The sequence below is a fragment of the Cheilinus undulatus genome, linkage group 3 (genome assembly GCF_018320785.1).
Source record: "Cheilinus undulatus linkage group 3, ASM1832078v1, whole genome shotgun sequence".
NCBI lineage: Eukaryota > Metazoa > Chordata > Actinopteri > Labriformes > Labridae > Cheilinus > Cheilinus undulatus.
This window is the reverse complement of record NC_054867.1, coordinates 34,346,480-34,366,121: the sequence shown is the minus strand read 5'-3', so window position 1 is coordinate 34,366,121 and position 19,642 is coordinate 34,346,480. Positions and strand designations below refer to the sequence as shown.

The 19,642-nt window shown below is 40.1% G+C and overlaps 1 protein-coding gene across 1 annotated transcript in view; it reads left to right on the top strand.

The window, feature by feature from the left end:
- The first annotated feature begins 11,252 nt into the window (after nucleotides 1-11,252).
- Nucleotides 11,253-19,642, top strand: part of cacna2d2a (calcium channel, voltage-dependent, alpha 2/delta subunit 2a) — a 255,562-nt gene continuing 247,172 nt past the window's right edge. The window contains exon 1 of the mRNA XM_041783642.1: nucleotides 11,253-11,351. The gene's annotated coding sequence lies outside the window, so the exon portion shown is untranslated. The remainder of the gene's footprint in view (nucleotides 11,352-19,642) is intronic.

The window sequence follows — 19,642 nt, the reverse complement described above, 5'->3', positions numbered from 1 at the left end:
AAAAAGATTTAAAAGCTACTGGAGAGAGGCACAACAATCTCAAAGTTTAAACAGAGTTGGGGCTATTTGGGCAGCAGAGAGATATGAGAGGTGGTGTAAAGATGGTGGGGGGGGGGGCTGGAGTTTGGCTGAAGCCTCTGAAGGGGTGCAGAATTTGTTTTAAGAGGGTAATTGATGCTTTGCAGCAGGAGGAGAGGGCAAAGCAGGCATGAAATTGTGCAGAGGATCAGATCCGTATCGGAGCATACAGGAGAGCTGAGGGAGAACAACGGAGCCTGGCAGCCTCAGGGTGGCTGGATTAGGGTGCAGCTCTCAGCACCGAGGTACAGTTAAGAGCCAATTTTATTCTCTAGCAACCCAATCAGTGGAAAAGCCCTGTATCCTATTAGATTCAAGTTTAGGGCGGAGAAGCGAAGCTGCTGGAGAACAGCCATCAAGACGTTCATATAGCCATCAGAACAGAGGAGAGGCACCAAGAATGGAGCCAAAACTGGGGGAAAAAAACAAAAAATCTAACAGAGGAACTTCACTTTATCTTAAAGTAACTGAAAGTAAAGCAGATCTAACTTCATACTAACATTCAGCTGGCATCCAGCACTAAAGGCTAAGAAAATGAAGATCTAAGCGGGGGGTCAGTTTGTCATTTTACACCTGAATAAACAGCTGATCTTTCATTGTGCTCAGGTTTACACCATATGAGCACAGAGCAGGGTCATCGGTCCAATTCCCTCTGTGTATTCTTGTAGCACTGCAGTGTTATTGTGTTTGCAGTCTGCGTGCAACTCGGCGTTGACAAATGCATAGAGGGCACAGCTCATCAGGATTCCTTAGCTGTCCGTCTGTGAATAAGAAGAGGGAATTGGCTGTCAATCCCTAATTAATAAACTCTGCTCCTCTCCCCCCTCTCTGCACGCACTTGTCTGATCAATAACCATTGTGCAGCGCCTCAGATGGAAGCCATTCAGATTTATCTGCTAATATCCTGGGTGATAGCCGGAGCTAGACTGGAGATGACAGTAGGCTCAAAGCCTATTACCTCCTTATTTACTGTTTTAAATTCTGCTATAGTCACAGCCAGTCGCTGTCTCTCCAGTAACAAATCGAGGAAAATATCTTCCCTCTTCCTGGGACAAGTCAAGGACAAAGCAGATAGAAAACGTATGAGTGTCTCTTTGTTTTTGCTGCTTTTCAGGGCAGGGATATGCTTGTAAAAAACATGTGCGTATTCAGATGTAGACATTTCTATTTCAATTTATTCAACATAAAATTTGCAAGTTAAAAATGCCAACCTTCCTTACATAATCTACAACATTTTTATGGTAATGAAATCACTCCCTGCCTCCTCTATTGAACCTGAAATCAATGCCCCATCTCCTCTTAAAATGACACCCTATTTCTAAATGCACTTGTTAATTTCTTATCTCTCCTCTTGTCATAAATCCTACTCTTTTTTTTCACTTTATCTTTGGCCAAGTCAGCACCAGCCTCTGTCCACATCCTGTTCATCTATCTGCCAGGTTGATATTTGGACAGGTCTTCCGTTATTCCTGTGATCTACAGTGGTTGAATAAAGCAGACATATGTAGCGGGAAACACAGCCAGAGAGCCTCATGTTAAAGAGCAGCACTGGGCCCGACAACAGTGTTTACTGTGGAGTCATGTAGAGAGCCTTAAAGTGGATTAATGTGTCTACACCTCTCTCAGGTTTAGTGTTTATTGAATTAAAAGAAAAATCACTTCCTGGTTGCACCTTCTGAACAGTGGGTTCATTATGCTGTGATGCAGCTCTTATGGTCTTTGCTGATGTGCATGATTTATGTCTGATTGTGACATGTTTTTCCTCTATGTTTTCATTTTCTCTGTATTAGGACACTAAAAAGCTTTGGAGAACAGTTATTAAACATCATCTTTGAGAAAAAAAAAGGTCCCCAATTTGATAAACAAACTGAAATGATGATTTATTTTAGCCTTCTTTTTTCACCTTACTTCCTTATTTTGTGGAATCAGTTCAAAGACTGATGTAAAAAGGATGTGAAACTATTACGTAATAAAGGTCTTATTGTTCTGGCTATTCTACTATGTTTAAAAATCAAACTGTTTTCTGACACTATTAGAAACTTAGAAAGCTGTGAAAAGAAGTCAAAGAGGGAGAAAACAACAATGTTGGATAATAAAGACTTTATTGCAGATTTTCTGGTTTGTCAAACCGTATTACAGGAAACAAAGAAACAGTGAAATTATCAGTCAAATTTTCTATAAACTGTGAAGGATGTAAACCCACACACACTGACATCCTGGCTCGTCTTAAACCAGAGACTGTATAGAAGAAATGGCAATAGAATCAACCATTGATTTGAGGACTTGGTTTGAATCAGGGCTGTCAAACAATGAATTTTTAACCCCAAATATCAACATAAGAATAAATTTAACATTAATTTATTTGCATTTCAAAATAGAAAAGTCCATGTTGACAATGTGATGCAATCTTTTACAGTGTCTTAAATTAGACATCAAAATGCAAAGAGATGTATTTTATGATCTTTATTTTTGGATTTGTTATTTAAATGAGAGCTGCAGTGCCACACCAGTGTGGTGTGAAACGTTGACCTAGAGGTGGCATACAGCTTCAATAGGCTTATTTTGTGGAAAACAGTGTTTGACACTGTTACACGTTATCCAAGAACAGCAGAGCTCCCACATGACCCACACAAATTGAAAAGTGCTAGATTGCTGTCCAAAATATCAACATCAATTTTAATTGTTTCATGGACAAAACCCTATGAGGATAGGTCTACAAATCTTTATCATACCAAAGACATTTATTTAACCTATAAACTATTCAAGTAAAGTTTTGCTATGATGCTAGTCAATATATGGCAGGGCTATTCAATTAAAAATTCAGCCAAATTTTAAAATCAAGAAATGAAGTCAGGCCAGACATGTTCAGCGCCTAGAAAGCAGCTGGTAATGTCAGATTTTGAACCAATACAGATCAATTTGTTAAAAAAATATGCACTTTTTATTCATAGACTCACTTTTAAATTTGGCAATATGACAAAAGCACATCAAAGTTTATAAAAAAGTGCTTAAAACCAGAGCAACAGAGCTTTATTTGAACATAACCTAAGGTAGTAGAAATTTATTTTTCACTTGAATAAAAATAAAACGAATAGAATAAAAAAATAAAATGAAATTCTATAAATTATGATTTAGGTTACATCTTACCTAGACATATCTTAAATTACTTAAAAACTAAATTTGCACAGTTGTAGCTACGCTTCAAAACAACACAGTGAATTGTAGATAGACTGTTTCTAGTTTATGCAGAGTGCTGCATTCACGGTCTGAAATACTGTGGGAGTTTGTGAAAACTTGTGAAACAGGTTGCCCTCTGCATCTCTGGCATGGCCACAGGCTGGGCCATTTGGGGGTTGGTTCTGGGCAGCATGTGGCCCCCAGGCTGCTAATTGAATAGGCCTGATATATGGCAATCTAATTTTGACAATCTTCAAGGAGACACAGCCTCGGGTCCTCCCTGAGATCTCTGTGGAAGTTACATGTTTATAGTAAGTGTATAACAGGCTACAAAAAACTGAGTTAGTTTAGACTCAGTATTTCTGAGTAGAATTGATGCTACTTTTTACAGTGTACAAAATGACTCACTGATGCTGTTAATGCGACGGCATGTGACCTTAATCAATTGAATATGTAAGCTAGCAAAGTAATACACTCAGATCTTCTTGTGATGAGCTGCTCTTTACAGTGATCATATTCCTGTGCAGCAGAGCAGACTAGTTGTGATAACTGTTACCATCATTGCTGAGATGAGACTCATAAACAACAGTGATGGAGCAGAGTTCTCACTAAATTTAGCAAGACTTATCAAAGTAAGCCAAGTTAACTTGTTATCCACCTTCAAGGAATATCCCTCTTATTTTATGACTTCTTTTCTTTTACTATTCATTTTGTTCTTTTTGTTGTTTTTTAATATCAGAATTTCTTCTTTGTAATCAAATCTCAGAATCAGCTCATAGGATAAAATGTCATCATGTCCAGAATCACAATACATGATATAACTCAAAGTAGGATAACTTCTACACAAATGTTTGAAGGTGACCTTTCAGGGAGAATTATGTGTTACTCATACTCATAATGCACGGTCATTTGCAGAGCAGAGGATTGTTGACTGGCTGAAGTTTCTTTGTTCATTGCAGGACATGCTTCAGGTGGCCCAGACAGAGGAGATTTTGATAAGCACTCCTCCACGATCATTATTCTCGTTCAATGGAGATGAACGGAATTATCACAACATCCGTGGATGGATTTGAATTCGAGGTGTGCCTTTGTTTGTGCTCTATCACCCCATTTCAGAGGAGCAGAAAAAAAAAACTTGTTGTTGAAGCCGTCCTGCAGAGCGAGCCCTCCTTGATGTTTATCTCTGCTGATCACTCCGGGATGATTACAGAGACCGGCCTGCGATACGACAGCCCTGGCACACAAATTCTATGTGTGAAGGAATGATTGAGCTACCCAGGAGAAGTACGCTCTGAGATGACATGTTAGTATCCACAACGGTCACCTTTCACATCGATGTTGCAATTTTTGAAACTATCTGCAGGATCACTGCCTGTCAGGGCTCGAGGATTACTCTGCATCTATTTACAAAGCTTAAAAGTGACATTTTTAATGAGTATGTGATGCTTTTTATTTGTTGAAATGGTTGATAATGTGTGTATTTAGTCACTGACTCACATACTGCAGATAAATATAGTGCATATGTTGTTTATATTTATATATTCTTTCTGTGGAATGATGTATAGAGGTTAAAAACATACATTTATCCATATGAAACAAACATTCAACCATCCCATACACACACACTCATACATAACCAAACACACACAAGCCCATTAATCTGCTTTTTGATTCAGGTCTTAATCTCCTGTCTGTTACTCTGCTGGCAGGTCCCGCCTCCCAGCTTAGTAGTAACAAAGAAGCTGGAGATTCATGAAGAGGCTCAAACAGGCTGTATGCATCATAAAACCTGTTTATCTTTGTTGTAGCCTTGGCGTCCAGGCATGCGTGTACAGGGACAGGTGTTAGAAACATGCTCAGCATTACATTTGATGGTCAAGTAAAGTTCTGGTAAAACTATGAACCCAAAAAAGAAGACTCTGGGGCACCTTTGTTATATAAAGTATTTATTTCACCAGCAGAAAGGTCAGTCCAGTGCTCCTTTCACATGCTGCATTTTCACAAATTAGGATGTCCCTCTTACATCTTCAGCATGTTCATGATTTCTTAGAATTTATGATGCAAGAGCACTTGATGTTTGACTGAGTGCTCAGAGCTATTGAACAGTGCAGTAGTAGTGTTTATGAATGGTCTGTTGGTCTGTCCTAGCTCTTGCTGCACCTGCTGTATTCTAAAACAGCCAAAATAACTACTGTATCTGATAGGGATGCACAATGTTGAACTTTTGCTGGTATCTGATGTGACTTAAGCAGGGCTTAGAAAGGACGAACAGTGTTTTTATTTTATTTTATTTTTGTTTTTACATTTTATGTTTGGGGCTTCATTCAAAATGTTCAGGGCTCACTTTAGGCTCCCTTGAGTGTGTGGCACCCTAGACAAACACCTTTACCTGATAGCATGGTTGTGCTTTTACGCCAGTACACTCCTGATCAAAATTTTAAGACCAGTTGAAAAATTGCAAGAATTTGCATTTTGCACTGTTGGATCTTAAGAAGGTTCTAAGTAGACATTCAAAATGCAGAGATGAAATGGGAGTGAGACAAAAAAAAAATGAGTAAGCAATTTATTGAAAACAATTAAACTGAATTAGGCTGTTCATCAGCTGATCAAAAGTTTAAGACCACAGCCTTTAAAAGCCAAAATCTGCACAATGTGGATTCAATGTCATTTTCCGTCAGATACTCACACTGTCATGACCTCCTGATGGCAAAGGCAAAAAAGCTTTCTGTCTTTGAACGTGGTTGGATTGTTGAGCCAGAAGATCCAATTGGTTGTCCATCAAGACACAGGACGATCCTCGACCCAAATTAAAGCCCTTATTGGTGCCGACTGCAGCCCCATAACCATCAGACGGCATCTGTGATGGAAGGACTTAAAAAACAAAAAACGTCTTCAAAGGCCTCGTCTCCTTCATCGCCACAACACTGCCTGTTTGGACTTTGCAAGGGAGCACCAAACATGGGACATTGAATGGTGGAAGAAAGTTTTGTTCTCTGATGAGAAAAAAATTTAACCTTGACGGTCCTGATGGCTTCCAACGTTACTGGCATTACAAGGAGATCCCACTTGAGATGTTTTCTACGTGGCACAGTGGAGGGGGCGCCATCATGATCTGGGGTGCTTTTTTCCTTCAATGGAACAATGGAGCTTCAGGTTGTGCAGGGGCGTCAAACGGCGGCTGGCTATGTGGAGATGTTGCAGCGGGCATCCCTCCTGACTGAGGGCCCCCGTCTGTGTGGTAATGACTGGGTTTGTCAATAAGTGTCGTCTTGGTGTCTGCTCCATGCAGCGGAAATTTCCTTGTTCTTTTCAATAGTGTTTTGTCTTGCTGCTAGCAACAGTCTCCGGAAAAATCTTGCTCTGACCAAAAGTCACAAACCTTCTTATTGTGTTGGACGTCACAGCAGTTTCACAAAGTATGCTAAACCAGGCCTATGTTTAACCTGACATGCCAGATGGATGTGTTTCACATCCATCACACATCCATCTGGAAATCCTTCAGTGCTAAGCATTTGGGAAAGGGCAGAGGCTTTAAAAAAAACTTGGAGTGTGATTGGATGAATGTTCTGTCCGTCACATCTTTACGGGCCAATCAGAGCAACAAAAAACATGGCCTAGCCTCGACTTAGGTGCGCAGCTACCGAGGAATAACACAAACCATCGTGAAAAGAAAATAACTCACTGCTGTTCTTTGTTCTTCTTTTAACTAAGAAATGTCGCTAAGTTCTGATAGAACTGGCGCTTTGCTCCTAGTTCTGCAAACCATCCATAACTCTTAGCTTTGATAAAACCAGACAGGTTATAAAAAACATGATCAGATCGTAGCCAGGATTTAAGCATGTTTATCTCTCCGGTAATATTTTGCATTTTGATATGAGGCCTAATGGAGATTCTTATGTTTCTGCAGCCAGCTTCGTGTGGACACTTGAGGAACTGTGTTTTTTTGCAATATCATGTTGGCTTCATTTTCAAGCACAAAAGACTCATGCTTGGGAAAGCCATTTCCTTAGTCAGAAATTAATTGTTGTAAATCCAAAAGGACATAAATTAAGGAGGTTCATATGCGATCAGTAAGATGCCTCTTACTGCTAAGGTCAAGTACATATGAGGTTGGGCCATGTGTGTATAAACAAAGGGCTTTCAGATAGGTTTTCCTTATTTAGAGAGCAAGTTGCAATTTTCACTTCATCAGCAGAAATGTATATATAAATGGAGTCACACAGAGCTTTTTTAACATGTGAAGTAATTCTCTCAGTAACCTGGGAACCGATTTTGAATGATCGCTGGAAGGCAACTCTAATATGTTTTGGGATTTCTGGATTTAACTTCAACAGTTTACAGGGAATTATTCATAAATGTTTGGCGTCTTAAGTTCTGATGTACACAACATGTGCTTAGAGCTGTCACACTGCATGTTGGACAGTGTTGCACAAATGATTCAGACTTTGACGTTGATCCAAAATGTAAAAGCCTGATGATTTGCTACTAATAACCATGGAGGGATTGCTGAGGCCTGTTTACTTGTGTGCAGATGTCTTGATTACCGAGCCATTAGAGATAAGCTTCACCATGTTGCTCATGGATCCTGAATATCCCCTGCACAAATAATCAGCGCTTAGCAGTGTAAGGTTAATACAACATTGGGTGGAGGCCGGCGAAAGCAGACAGCCCAGCAGACCAGAGGCAACACCAGAGGTGAGAGAAGACACCCGCCATAAAAACTGCAGTGAGTCATGTCTGCAGCCTCATGGGACCAGTGGACCATGTCCTAACACTGATAGTTTGACAGATGATACATCGCCATCGACTGCGAGGTCTATTGTTATGACAGCAGGAAAGATGGTATCACACTGCAGCAATATCCACAATCTGACAAATACAGAGATCTCCCCAGCACACTGTAACTACAATTACACACATGCTAAGAGAATGACAAATTAAAGTTTTTTTCCTGCACAAAGACTGTATCTGGCAGATCAGATTAAATAAAGTTTTCTTTCCATTGTTTTAAAAACACAATAAGTCACAGCTTGTGAGGCTGATTCCTATCATTACTGAAGTACTTCACATTTGCCACTAGATGTCTCACTGTGTGCTGCTTTTCCAGCCACAGTCCCGCGTGCACACAAACGGAGTCACATGCAGAGTGCACATGGTGTGTTTAATATGACCAGCCTAGCCACTCTCCACATGTGTTGCCGCCTCCTCTGGGAGGACAGGAAAGCATCTGCCTCCCCCTGTCTGTCTAACACATTTCTGGGAAAATAGCCCAAACCTGCAGCTCAGGAGGAGGAAGAACACACATACAGATTGAAAGAGAGAAACACATCTATATACCTGAACAAAACAAAAAATCATCAATGCAAATTTATATTTGCACAGTCATTTTTGTTCATACTGTATGGAATAAAAAGATAGAAGACTGTCTATCTCTACATGGTTAAAGAAATGTAACAATAATCCCAACAACCGTAATAATTTATGCTGAAAATAAGCACATAAACAAACCATTAGCTGTAATAAGGGAAGACACTGCTGGCTTCATTAGGTGCTCAGATGCAGCATCCACAGTAAAAGCTCTGTTTCACCTGGTTGGTTAGTTTCTCTGTTTGTTCTGATACGTATTTTTATTGTGCCCTGCTGAGGGGAATTAATGCCCTTTAGACATCAGAGCAATGTTCCCTTGAAGCAGTAGTTAGAACAATCAAAAGACAAGCTTAACAATTCAGTAAAAAAAATCCATCATGAGTCCAATTTGCAGATTAATTACAAGAAGCATACAGTTCAAGAAGGCCTTAAGACATAAGACTACACTTCAATATGGCTATGATGTCAACCTTTGTGCTGGAGCAGTCAATGAATTGACTGGCAGAAAGGTAATCAAGGACAAAAATGCTTATTTATTAACTGTCATTTAATAAATCAAAATTGACAAACATTCACCTTTTCATATGTGAGGATCTGCTGATTTTGTCGATGTGGTTTTGTTTACATTTTGCTTTTGGACTACTGGTCTGAGAACACACAGAATATAGAGATGTCACCAGTCTGTCCGGAAGGTTCGGGTACTTTTTGGTCCCCCTTTTACATGCTAAAGCAGTGGTTCTAAACTGGTCAGCCACCAGGACCCACCACCACCTCCTAACTGAGAAACTATGACCGAAATGTATACAATTTTTCGACCAATCACATTTTTAAATGATGAAGATAAGCTTGACAAAACGAACATCATTACAGAAGCCACAGAAGGACATGTAAGTATACACCTTTCCCTCTGTTCCCAATAAAACTACTCTTTTTTAATTTATGTTTATCTTTAAATTGCATGGACATGTAAAATCTGTCGCTATAGTATGATGTTTCTGGGTCATAATAAATTGACTTGCTTTCCCAAGAATGATTGTAAACATAAAGCTATTAAATCTGTCAGACTGACGCACTGGCAGGTATGGTATGCTGTCCATCATTTATCACAGTTAATGATGTCAATATATTTTGAGCATTTTTGACAGGAGATACCCAGATCTCTGAACCATCATATTTTATAACCAGGACAGGATTTCCAGCTTTATTGCCAATAATAAAGTCTTTATCACCTTCATCACAGTTTGTGGGAGGTGCTACCACAAGAATGCCACTAAAGTACTGAAAGGATCGCAACATTTACTAGTCGTGCTGTCAACCAAGGTGGTGACAATAAAATAGATACTCACAGACGGACCCAAATATTTAATATTTGTGATGTTACTGTAGTTCATAACTGAGAGGGAGAGAAATCACTTTTTTGGTCGACATGTTTGAAAAATTCTGACAAGGTAACTGGAAACAGAATCATGAAAAAAACACCGGAGAGCTATGGCGCATGAGCAATGTGAACCTACAACAAAGCACCTGCATGCTAACCTGATGTGACACACATCCATCTGGGAAAGCTTCAATAGGAAACGTTTGAGAAAAGGCAGAGGATTTGAAAAAAACTCTGAGTATGATTGAGTAACGTTCTGTCTGTCACATCTCTACAGGCCAATCAGAGCAGCAAAACAGGTGACGGAGCCGCTATCAAGCTGTGCGTGCGCAGCTACTGAGGGGTAACGCAAAACATGGTGACTGCAGACATGTCAGTACTGGACTTCTGTTGTTTTTGAAAAGAAAACAACTCACTGCTGTTCTTTGTTCTTCTTTTAACGAAGACATGTTGTCAAGTTCTGATAAAACTGGTGCTTTAGCAGCATCCACGCTAATATCTTCCTCCATAACTGCACCAGCTCTTGCTGCTGCTTGTTTACGTCTCGACTCTGCTGCGCCTGAAAGTAGTGATGGGTCATGAGCAAAAGCTGCGGCTCTGAGAGCTGATGCTTTGTAGTGAATCAGAAGAGCTGGCTCCCAGTTTTTTTTCCTTTCACTGCTTGCTCTCATAGTGCTCAGTCCCAGCTCTGGTCAGAACTTTGTTTTGATTGGCCAGCATGTTAGCCATGTAGCCAATCACATGTGAAGATAAAGGATTATACTATTATGTGAAAACAGAGAGGGGGTTGTCGCTACCCGATCCTTACAGGAAACCCTATTTGTACTGCGCATGTGCAAACATGCGTCTACATCCGCTTGGCATTAATTCTAACCCTAACCAGTGGAATTTAAATGCTAAACCTAAGAATGGTTTCGTAACAGAATAAATGCACAAAATTAGGCAATTATAAGGCTTCTCATAAAAACACTGAATGCAAAAGGGTTTTCAACACACTAACCATTATTTTTTGCGAAATTAAGGTAAAATATAGGGCTACAAAAGATCCTAAATAAAGAGTCGTTCGTGAGTTGAAAGAGCCGGTTCTTCTTTGGGAGTCGAGCCAAAAGAGCCGGCTCTCTGAAAAGAGCCGAACTTCCCATCACTACCTGAAAGTACTGCCACTCGACGCTGATTGGTCCTGTCACTTTCTAACCGGACCCAAAAGGTTCAGATGGGCGCTTTGCAAGATGGATTCACTAGTGAAAAACAAGGAAACGGGCGTATCCATCTGCTCTGCAAGGTTACCCGTGTGCTGCTTTCCTCTTTCAATAGGTGACATCTTCTGAGGATAAAAACAGCTGCGTCACAAGTAAGCTAAAAGCCAGCACGAAAACACATGGTTAAACCTGTCGTTCTCAATGTGACGCTAACTCTAGTGACTGCGTGTAGTGACAACGGTCTATTTCTATGAAATAGGTGTAAAATAACAATAAGGTTTTCGGACACTTGCTTGTCTGGCCTAATTAAGATAGCAAGGTAAGCTGGGTGGGATAATTTTATGGAACAAAATGTAAACGTTAATGATATTGATATATTGATATGTGTAATGAGTCTACATAATATATGGGCCTCTTATTTTTTGAGATGTACCTGTATATGGCATAATTGTTGCAGGACTTTATCTAATGGATAAGTGCTTATTTGATATGAATGCTGACTTCCACATTTACTTAAACGCTAAGATGTGTAAAATGTAAATTAATACATTGTTAAGACTTTTAAAATATTTGAAACCTAATTTTGAATTTAAAATAGTACAAGAAAACAAAACATCAAACACCAGTTTTTGTTGTTTTTGATAAAATGTATGCCATTTTGAATTTTATGCCAGCAAAGCTTGTCATAGATGTAAGTACAAATACACGGGGTTCCTGCAGAGCCTTGAACAGTCTTAAAAAGTCTTACACATGATTTTTCAAATTCAAGGCTTTATAAAGTCTTGTTTTTACTTGTAAGAGTCTTACATTTGTCGATGGCACTTTCAGACATACCTTTTGTTTTCTAGCCAATTTTTATCTCATTTTTATTATTCTTTTATGCGTACATGGACTTTCATATAGCAGCAGCATTTACAGCAGTGCAGCCTGTACTTAGCCTGCCTGAATTAACTGTTCAGAATCTACTCAGCAAACCTCTTATGAGAAATATCAACCATATTGCATATTAATAGAATAGAGGCATTAAATGTACTAGAAATCTTCAAATTTTGGCATTTATGGCCAAAACAATAATTCTCCCTATACTATCTAATAGTGTACAGTGCTTAACAAATTTATTAGACCACCTGTCATATTTGTCTCAAAGACCATCCAGCATCATGAAGTGCTTTAATGTGGACTCTTTCATTTTCACTGAGCTCTCCATGTTTTACCATTTTGAACAGGAACGAGGAATTTCAAACTGAATTCACCCAAATGTGAGCCGGCTCACTGGGCTTCTCTGAGAAGTCAGAAATGAATCAAGCATAACATTCAAACACTAAAACAAATTTTTCTGTTCAGGAATAAATAACTATAATTAAGCTGGCGCTGGTAATGGTGACAGGCAGCAGAGTGTGAGTGAGCTTTTTCAGTGTTTTTAGCCCTGATTTCCTGTGTCTCTGAATGTTTTCTATGTGTCTGAACTTTTATTTTATTCCTATTGTGAGTGAAATTGTTTGTATGGTAGTGCTGGCTGTGAAGCAAATTGCCCCTCAGGGATAATTAAGATATTCTTGATCCTTGATAAATTTGACATATTAATCAAGAAATATTAATGTGCTTTACTATTTTTTCAGTTTTTTTGTAAATAAGTAAAATTGAAAATTCATGGATAATAATAATAATTATATTTTGGCATTAAAAATATCATTTTGGTTAAAGAGCTTCTACATATTGGTGTATTAACCATTGCAGAAACATAAAAAATGATTTTGTTAACTACCAATGCTGTTAATTTAGGGCAGCTGTGGCATAAACCTCACTTTGGTTAGGGTCAGGGTGGTCTAATAAATTTGTTTAGCACTATACAGTACATCAAATCAGAAATTACAGCCTTGGTTTGGTGTTCAGGGAAATTGCACTTGCCTTTCATTTTTGACCATTTGCTGCGAAAAAAGTTGTATTAATTCTTGTCAGTTCAGGTCTTAAAAAGGTCTTAAATTTGATTTTTAAGAGTCTGTAGGAACCCTTAATACAACAAAAGACTGGAAAAGTTGGAGACCAACAAGTTGAACATCCTAGAAAAATAAAATCAATTGGCAATTCAAGAAAAGATTGAATTGCAACAGGTCAGTGACATTAATTATTTTTTAAAAGAGCATCCTAGAAATCCTGAATCTGTCTCAAGAAAGAATGGGGAGGGAATTACAAATTTGTTTACAAGTCAGTTCAATTTAAAAGACTTAATCGGCAATTCACAATGAAAAAGACTCACAAATTTACACATTCAAATGCGCAAATTAAAAGATTCAACATCCATTGTTGATGTTAAAAGATAGGGAAAATGCTTATCCCAATTGAAGATCCAGAGGATCTCCTAAAACTGCTTGTTTTGTTTTTTTAGCAGCCCCAATTTGAATAATGTAAGTTTTGATATAGGATACCAGAAGATGAACAAATTTGTGTTTTTCCTGAAAAAAGTCTTTACTCATTTATTGGTTGGCAGGGTAAATTTTTGATAAATGTTGTGGTCATTAGTGAAATAATCTACCTCAGGAGTTGATTACGGTCAGACTAAAAACCTATTTAAAAGATGAAAGTGTTGACCATGCACTGCAACAGTCCTATACAAGCTAAAAGATCTAGCTCAATGGGCTGAAAAGGTTAGCCGTTGTCATGCTAGGTGATATGTTGTATTAGAGCCTTTCAGTGCCGGTCCTGCCTCTCGCTGCAGGCCACCTATTTCCTCATGAATGTTCACTTGCTCTGTCTGTGGGAGTAAAATCTGCCACTTTGAGTACAGCTGTGTGTGTGTTTATATGTCTGTCAGAGTGTGACTGTGGAGAATAAGCTCCAGAATGTGTGTTATCTATTAATTCCTTCATTAAGCTCTTATCACCAGTTTTAATGCCAATTAAGATGCGCTTTAATGTGACGGCAGGGCGGGCAAGCGACTGTGCACTTCTCACTCCACAGTCACAAGAGAAGAGGAGTAGACCACGCTCAGACAGGACCACCCGCTCGCTTATCAAGCTTCTAAGGCGCCGCAGGCCTGTTGGCTTTGCCTCTATAACAGTGATGCTGTTTTATATGCTCTATATGGTGACACCTAAAATACTTCAATCACTGCAAACTCATTGAAGGCGAACCTTATGTCGGCATAATACTGTGGAGCCACTTTTGATTTTAATTCGGTACATTTCACACCAGTTCTTCCAATCTCTTTTTAAACAGTTAACTGCAAAAGCATTAAAAAAAGGCTAAGTCTCTGTTGAACTGGTAGGTTGGTTGAAAATCATTATACATGGCAGAATTCACATGCTCTGCTGCACATTGGAGGGCATGTAGAGGTTGCAGCTTTCTCTGAATGAATCTGAGCCATGCTTTACTCACACAGGGGGGAGAGCACATTCAGGTAGATGGTTAAATAGATGCATACATGCATACTTTACACACAGTAGCTACATACAGACAGGGGTACCTAACATATGGAGCAAGACAAACTCTTTGCAGCCACAATCAGGGTCACTAAGAACATTTCTGTGTGAATAATAATTAGATAAACATTGACAGATCTGCAATATGTAGACTAAGCAGATGGCTTATAGACAGTGAGGAGAGGTGGGGGTGTTGTCGAGCGATGGACCACAGGTCTTCTGTTACTGCAGCTGGCTGACAACTGTGGGATGCTGCATGTCAGCTAGTGAGAGACGGAAGAGAAATGGCCATAAAGTGGGGGAAAAAAAGGCTAGAGAGATAGGGTAGATGATTGAAGATGAAAAGATGGTGTAGGACTAATGATTATTTTCATTTTATTGTTAAATATCAATCATTTTGTCAGTAAATGTCAGGATAATGTATATATATTCAATCACAGTTTTAGGGCCAGAGTGTGATTCAGCTAGATTACTTTTTTTTCTTCTTAAACCAAAAGTCAAAAGCACATAGCTGATATTCAGATGACAAAGGAATGTGGCAAAAGTTCATTTTAATGGTCTAAGAGCTGGATACATTGCCTATTTGCTTCAAAAATGACTGAAATTATTCATTTTTATCAAAGTGATCATTTAAAAATTATTTTTAATTAGAGGATTGGTTTTATGACTAATCATCTTAACTCTGATTATGCAAGGGCATGCTTGTGAGTCTTTGGGGAAATTCTGAAGATAAGACAGAGAAGCAGCTGACAATTTTAAATTTGTTACCAATACAGGGAGACGGCAATGATATAATTTTTCCCCAAAACTAAGGTAGCCTGAGTTTTCTTGTGTTATATTGCCAGGAACCATGATCTTAACAGGAAATTTGTCAAGTTAGTTTATAATAGTCAGAACTTATTGTCATAGATTTCTGAACAAATAATCTGTAACCAAGACTACAAATCCAAACAGGCTCAGACGCCCTTGTTAAATACCTAAAACATATCCATCCTGATACAGAGACAACAGATTTAACATTGTTCCACTGATGCTGCTTAAATCTTAAATAAGTTGGATTGACCTTGCCAAATCTGTACTAAGATGAATCCCTATACGAGCTCCCTTTAGTGTGTTAACTTCATCTCCTCTCCCTTCTCCCTGTGTGGCACTGATGTCTCTTTCCTCCCCTCTATTTCCCACTCTCTATCCTTCTCAATCCCAGCTTTGATGTATGCATGAGGGAGGATTTCCTGAAGACCAAAGAGGCCATTACCCAGGGGCCATTAGGCCTCTAGTAGAGCATGTCAATGAGCGCTGAGTCTTGCTCTGTTTTCACATGCATCCACTTTTCTATGTGAGTAGTGGTGATGGGGGGGGGGTGATTCTCTGGGGATGATAAAATGTAGCCTTAAATGTAAATATCTCTATCATATCTTTCTTTGTTTGTATCAGATTTGTTGTGTGTACAGCCTGCTGTAACATTTGATATAGTGGTTTGTTTTCCTACTGTTGCACGTGAGGAGGTCGGGTCATTAATTGCTGCTGTTGTTCTTTCATGCAGACTAAGAGCGAGGGAAGTGAGTCATCATCATCAGGATGAAACGCTCTGACATTTGAGCATGAAAGTCCCAGAGTGCCTTGCGGCCCAACATCGCTTGGGTATGTTTGTATTTTACAGTGAGGGAGGTATGCAGAGTGCAGCGGTCTGAATGAGATGTATTAGATATTAGCAATGCGTTGAGGTCAGAACATAACAGAGGAAAAGCAAATAATGAGGGATATGGGGTATTCAAATATTCATGTAAACAAGGTGGTCTATGTGGTATTTAGATGGGATCTTAGTGTTGTGGTGAGGCGATGAAACTAAATGGGATGATAAGCTGTGAGGTGAGCAGGGAGTGCGCTGAAAGGGACACAGAGGGGAGATAACCTTGATTACTGAAATCACTCCGCCGATCTCTTCTGTATATCCACATAGAGGACAAGGACGAGCAGGCTTGCCTTTGCCGTGATTTAAAAGAAAAGGAAAAAAATGCCCTCAAAGAAAGTGTGAGGTAAATGAGTGACGGTGTATCATGCTCCTGTTTTTACAGAGAGCACTTTTGAGGATCATTGAAGTTTGCTGAGAGCATCAGGGACTCTCACGCTCAAGGGCAGCTGGCTCTGTCATCTGTTGTGAATGCGTTGCGCTGTTTTTCTGTAATCAGAAATATAAAATCTTAGCATTCGGCTGACTAGAATACATTTTACTGAGTGTGATGCCTCTTTTTTTATGTCCAGCGTAGCAGAGCATCATCATACAGGCCACAGCAAAGGACAGCTGAGGAGGTTAGAGAGGTAGAGAAAGATGGATAAGGTTGAGGAAAGGGAAGATAAGCAGCCAGTGTGAGCGTGTTTGTGTCTGGATGTGTGGGCTGTGCCTGTACTGGTGACTTCCCCGGGGCCTGGAGACAGGGGAAACAAGGAGTGATTAATTTTACTCCAGCCTACTTGGCCTCCGTCTGGGGGAGCGGTACCCTGAAAGTCCGATACAGAACAATGAGGCCCGTCTTCTTCCGCTCGACTCCCCAGATCAATAACAGATTGGCAGGTCAATCGCTTCTGGAGAAACTGCAGGGCCAATGAGAGAGAGAGAGACCCTGTGCAGCAGAGACCCCACCCTCTTGTCTTCTTTTCTCACCATTTGTAGGACCAGCTGAGCTTGAGGTCATTGATCTGTGTGTTATTCACCGAGAGGATCTCTTAGACGGCCTGATCGATCAGCTTTAATAAAGAGTAGATTCTCTGTAAGCATCACGCTGTGTTCAGTGAGATCCAAAGCTGCAGGATGGCAATCACCCTTTTATCTGCCGCTCTTACGCCCACCTCAACTACTCTTACATGCAGGCAGATAAAATTTAATTTGCATTTAAGGTATTGGTGTGACAAAGTCGAGTGTGACAAAACCATTCAGCAGAAAATAAGTGCATAAATTGGTGGCTGATCTTCTGTTGTCTGTAGATATTGTAGAGCAGCCTGAGGCATCCCATCCATCCAGAGACATCTCTACCCTCCTGATGTTCAGTTTGCACAGTTAAACCCTCCTCATCCCTGGATAGCTGAGGCAAAACACATCTGAACATTAACTCAAACAGAATTTGAATTTATTTTCCTTTCTTCTGAACCTCATGAACCAGGTAAATAGAGTTAACTTTGCTTTATGATTTGATCGAAGGAGGAAACAAGAGGTTGTGAGTCAGCAGAAATGTTTATTGTGAGTCAGCCAGCCTACATCTTTCTACTGGTATCTCTTTGTAGTTATCTTGCTGATCACTGATAAGAAGTGTGCTGCAGTAAATTTATGTTTCAAAGTGGCCATTGCATAGGAAATCATAATAAATCAAACAAGACTGTGTCTTGCTTCGCTGCCTCCCATTTGTTTTGGATGAGAGGGAGTCACTTGTCTAAAAAATTAGTAGCTCAGGGGAATAAAAGCAGATATTTTCCCTCCCACTTCTTGAGAAACAAGCCTTGTTTGTTCTGATGGAATGATCCTTGGCATCTATGCACACGAGCAAGAGGAGCATCGTTGTAGCTTTTCATCCCCGCCATCAGGTGGGTTCTTTCCTTCCCCGCTGAGGTCTGTGCCCCGCAGTGTGTCCTTTCTACCAAAACAGCCCGGTCTCCCCCTGTCAGTGAAGAGACAGAAATTCTGTGCAACAGCCCCGCCGACTGCTGCGTGGCTTTCTGTAGCAAAGCACCTGCATGTCCCCTGCTGACTGACTGAGCCAAGGACAACACAACCACAAGACGGGCTGTCGTCTCTCCCCCTGCCTTGCAAATGAGCTGAGAGATGGAGGACTCAGCCAGGTGCAGCAAGGGGGCACAGAGTCCTGAACTTTGGCTTTGACTGAGAGACAGCTGGAAAAAAAAAACTGAAGCCCTGAACATTTGACCTCTATTCTGTGTTCTGCAAGGGAGTGTGTTGACACATAAACACACCTGTCACACAATCTAAATCTTTATTTTGTGTTGTGTTCAGAGTGACCCAAATAACATCTTTGTTTAGGCGCAAGCGTCCCACCTACTGTGCACCCAGGTTGAAATGGGAAGATCAGAGAACAAACAGCAGTGTAGGGAAATGAAATGAGACAGGTACAGGTGCACACACATGTGCACGCTCACTCCCACAGACACACACAGCTGATGGAGAGAGATATTCCCTTCCCTGGGGGGTAACTTCATGCTGAATTAGATTTCCTCTGAGGTTTCAGAGCATCTCTCCTCCGTGTTTACCTTTAAAACGAACAGTATCTGACTTCTGTCCAGAGGAAAACGTGCTCCACTAAAACACACCTTATAACCAAGCTTAGGATTATCCAGAGGTTCCTTCTTAAGAGGACACTTGCTCTACCTTTCTATGATATTACCCTCCTGCTTAAATAAGTGGCGACAGCATGAAATAACAGCAAGGTATTTCAAAATATGTGGACATAAATCCTCCTTCCATTCATTTAAATGTGCATCCACTGGACCAGATGCGCTAATAAGTAGAACAAATGTAGTTGGAGAGCAGCCCCAAGGTGATTGCTGAATGTTTACACTCCAGTTGATACAGTCCGCCCCTCTAGAGTCAGGCCTCTAATTACCAAAATAAAGCCTTGATTTCTTGTTCTTATCCCGAGTTTGAGGAGGACAGACGATGGAGAGTGGACATGAGGAGGAAGAGGAGGTGGCCTGATGCGCGCCCCCGTCTGTCGCCCAGGAATAGACTGTTTGAACGGAGGAAGGACCGCTTATCAGGAGGGAGTCAAGAGTCAGAAATACACTGGATAAATACAGGATGTGGAGCGATTTGACCTTCAAAATAAGATTAATCACGTTATTGGCAGCCGTGGGGCAAATCTTTGATGTTGTGCTAATCCTGTGCTAAAAAGTGGATTTTATTTTTAAAAAGCAGAATTTGTCTGAGTGGCGTGATTTTATTTATTTGTCAAGTAATACCACTACACCATTATTGTGTAGTAGCACTACAGTTATACATTTATGGTGGAAACTACAAA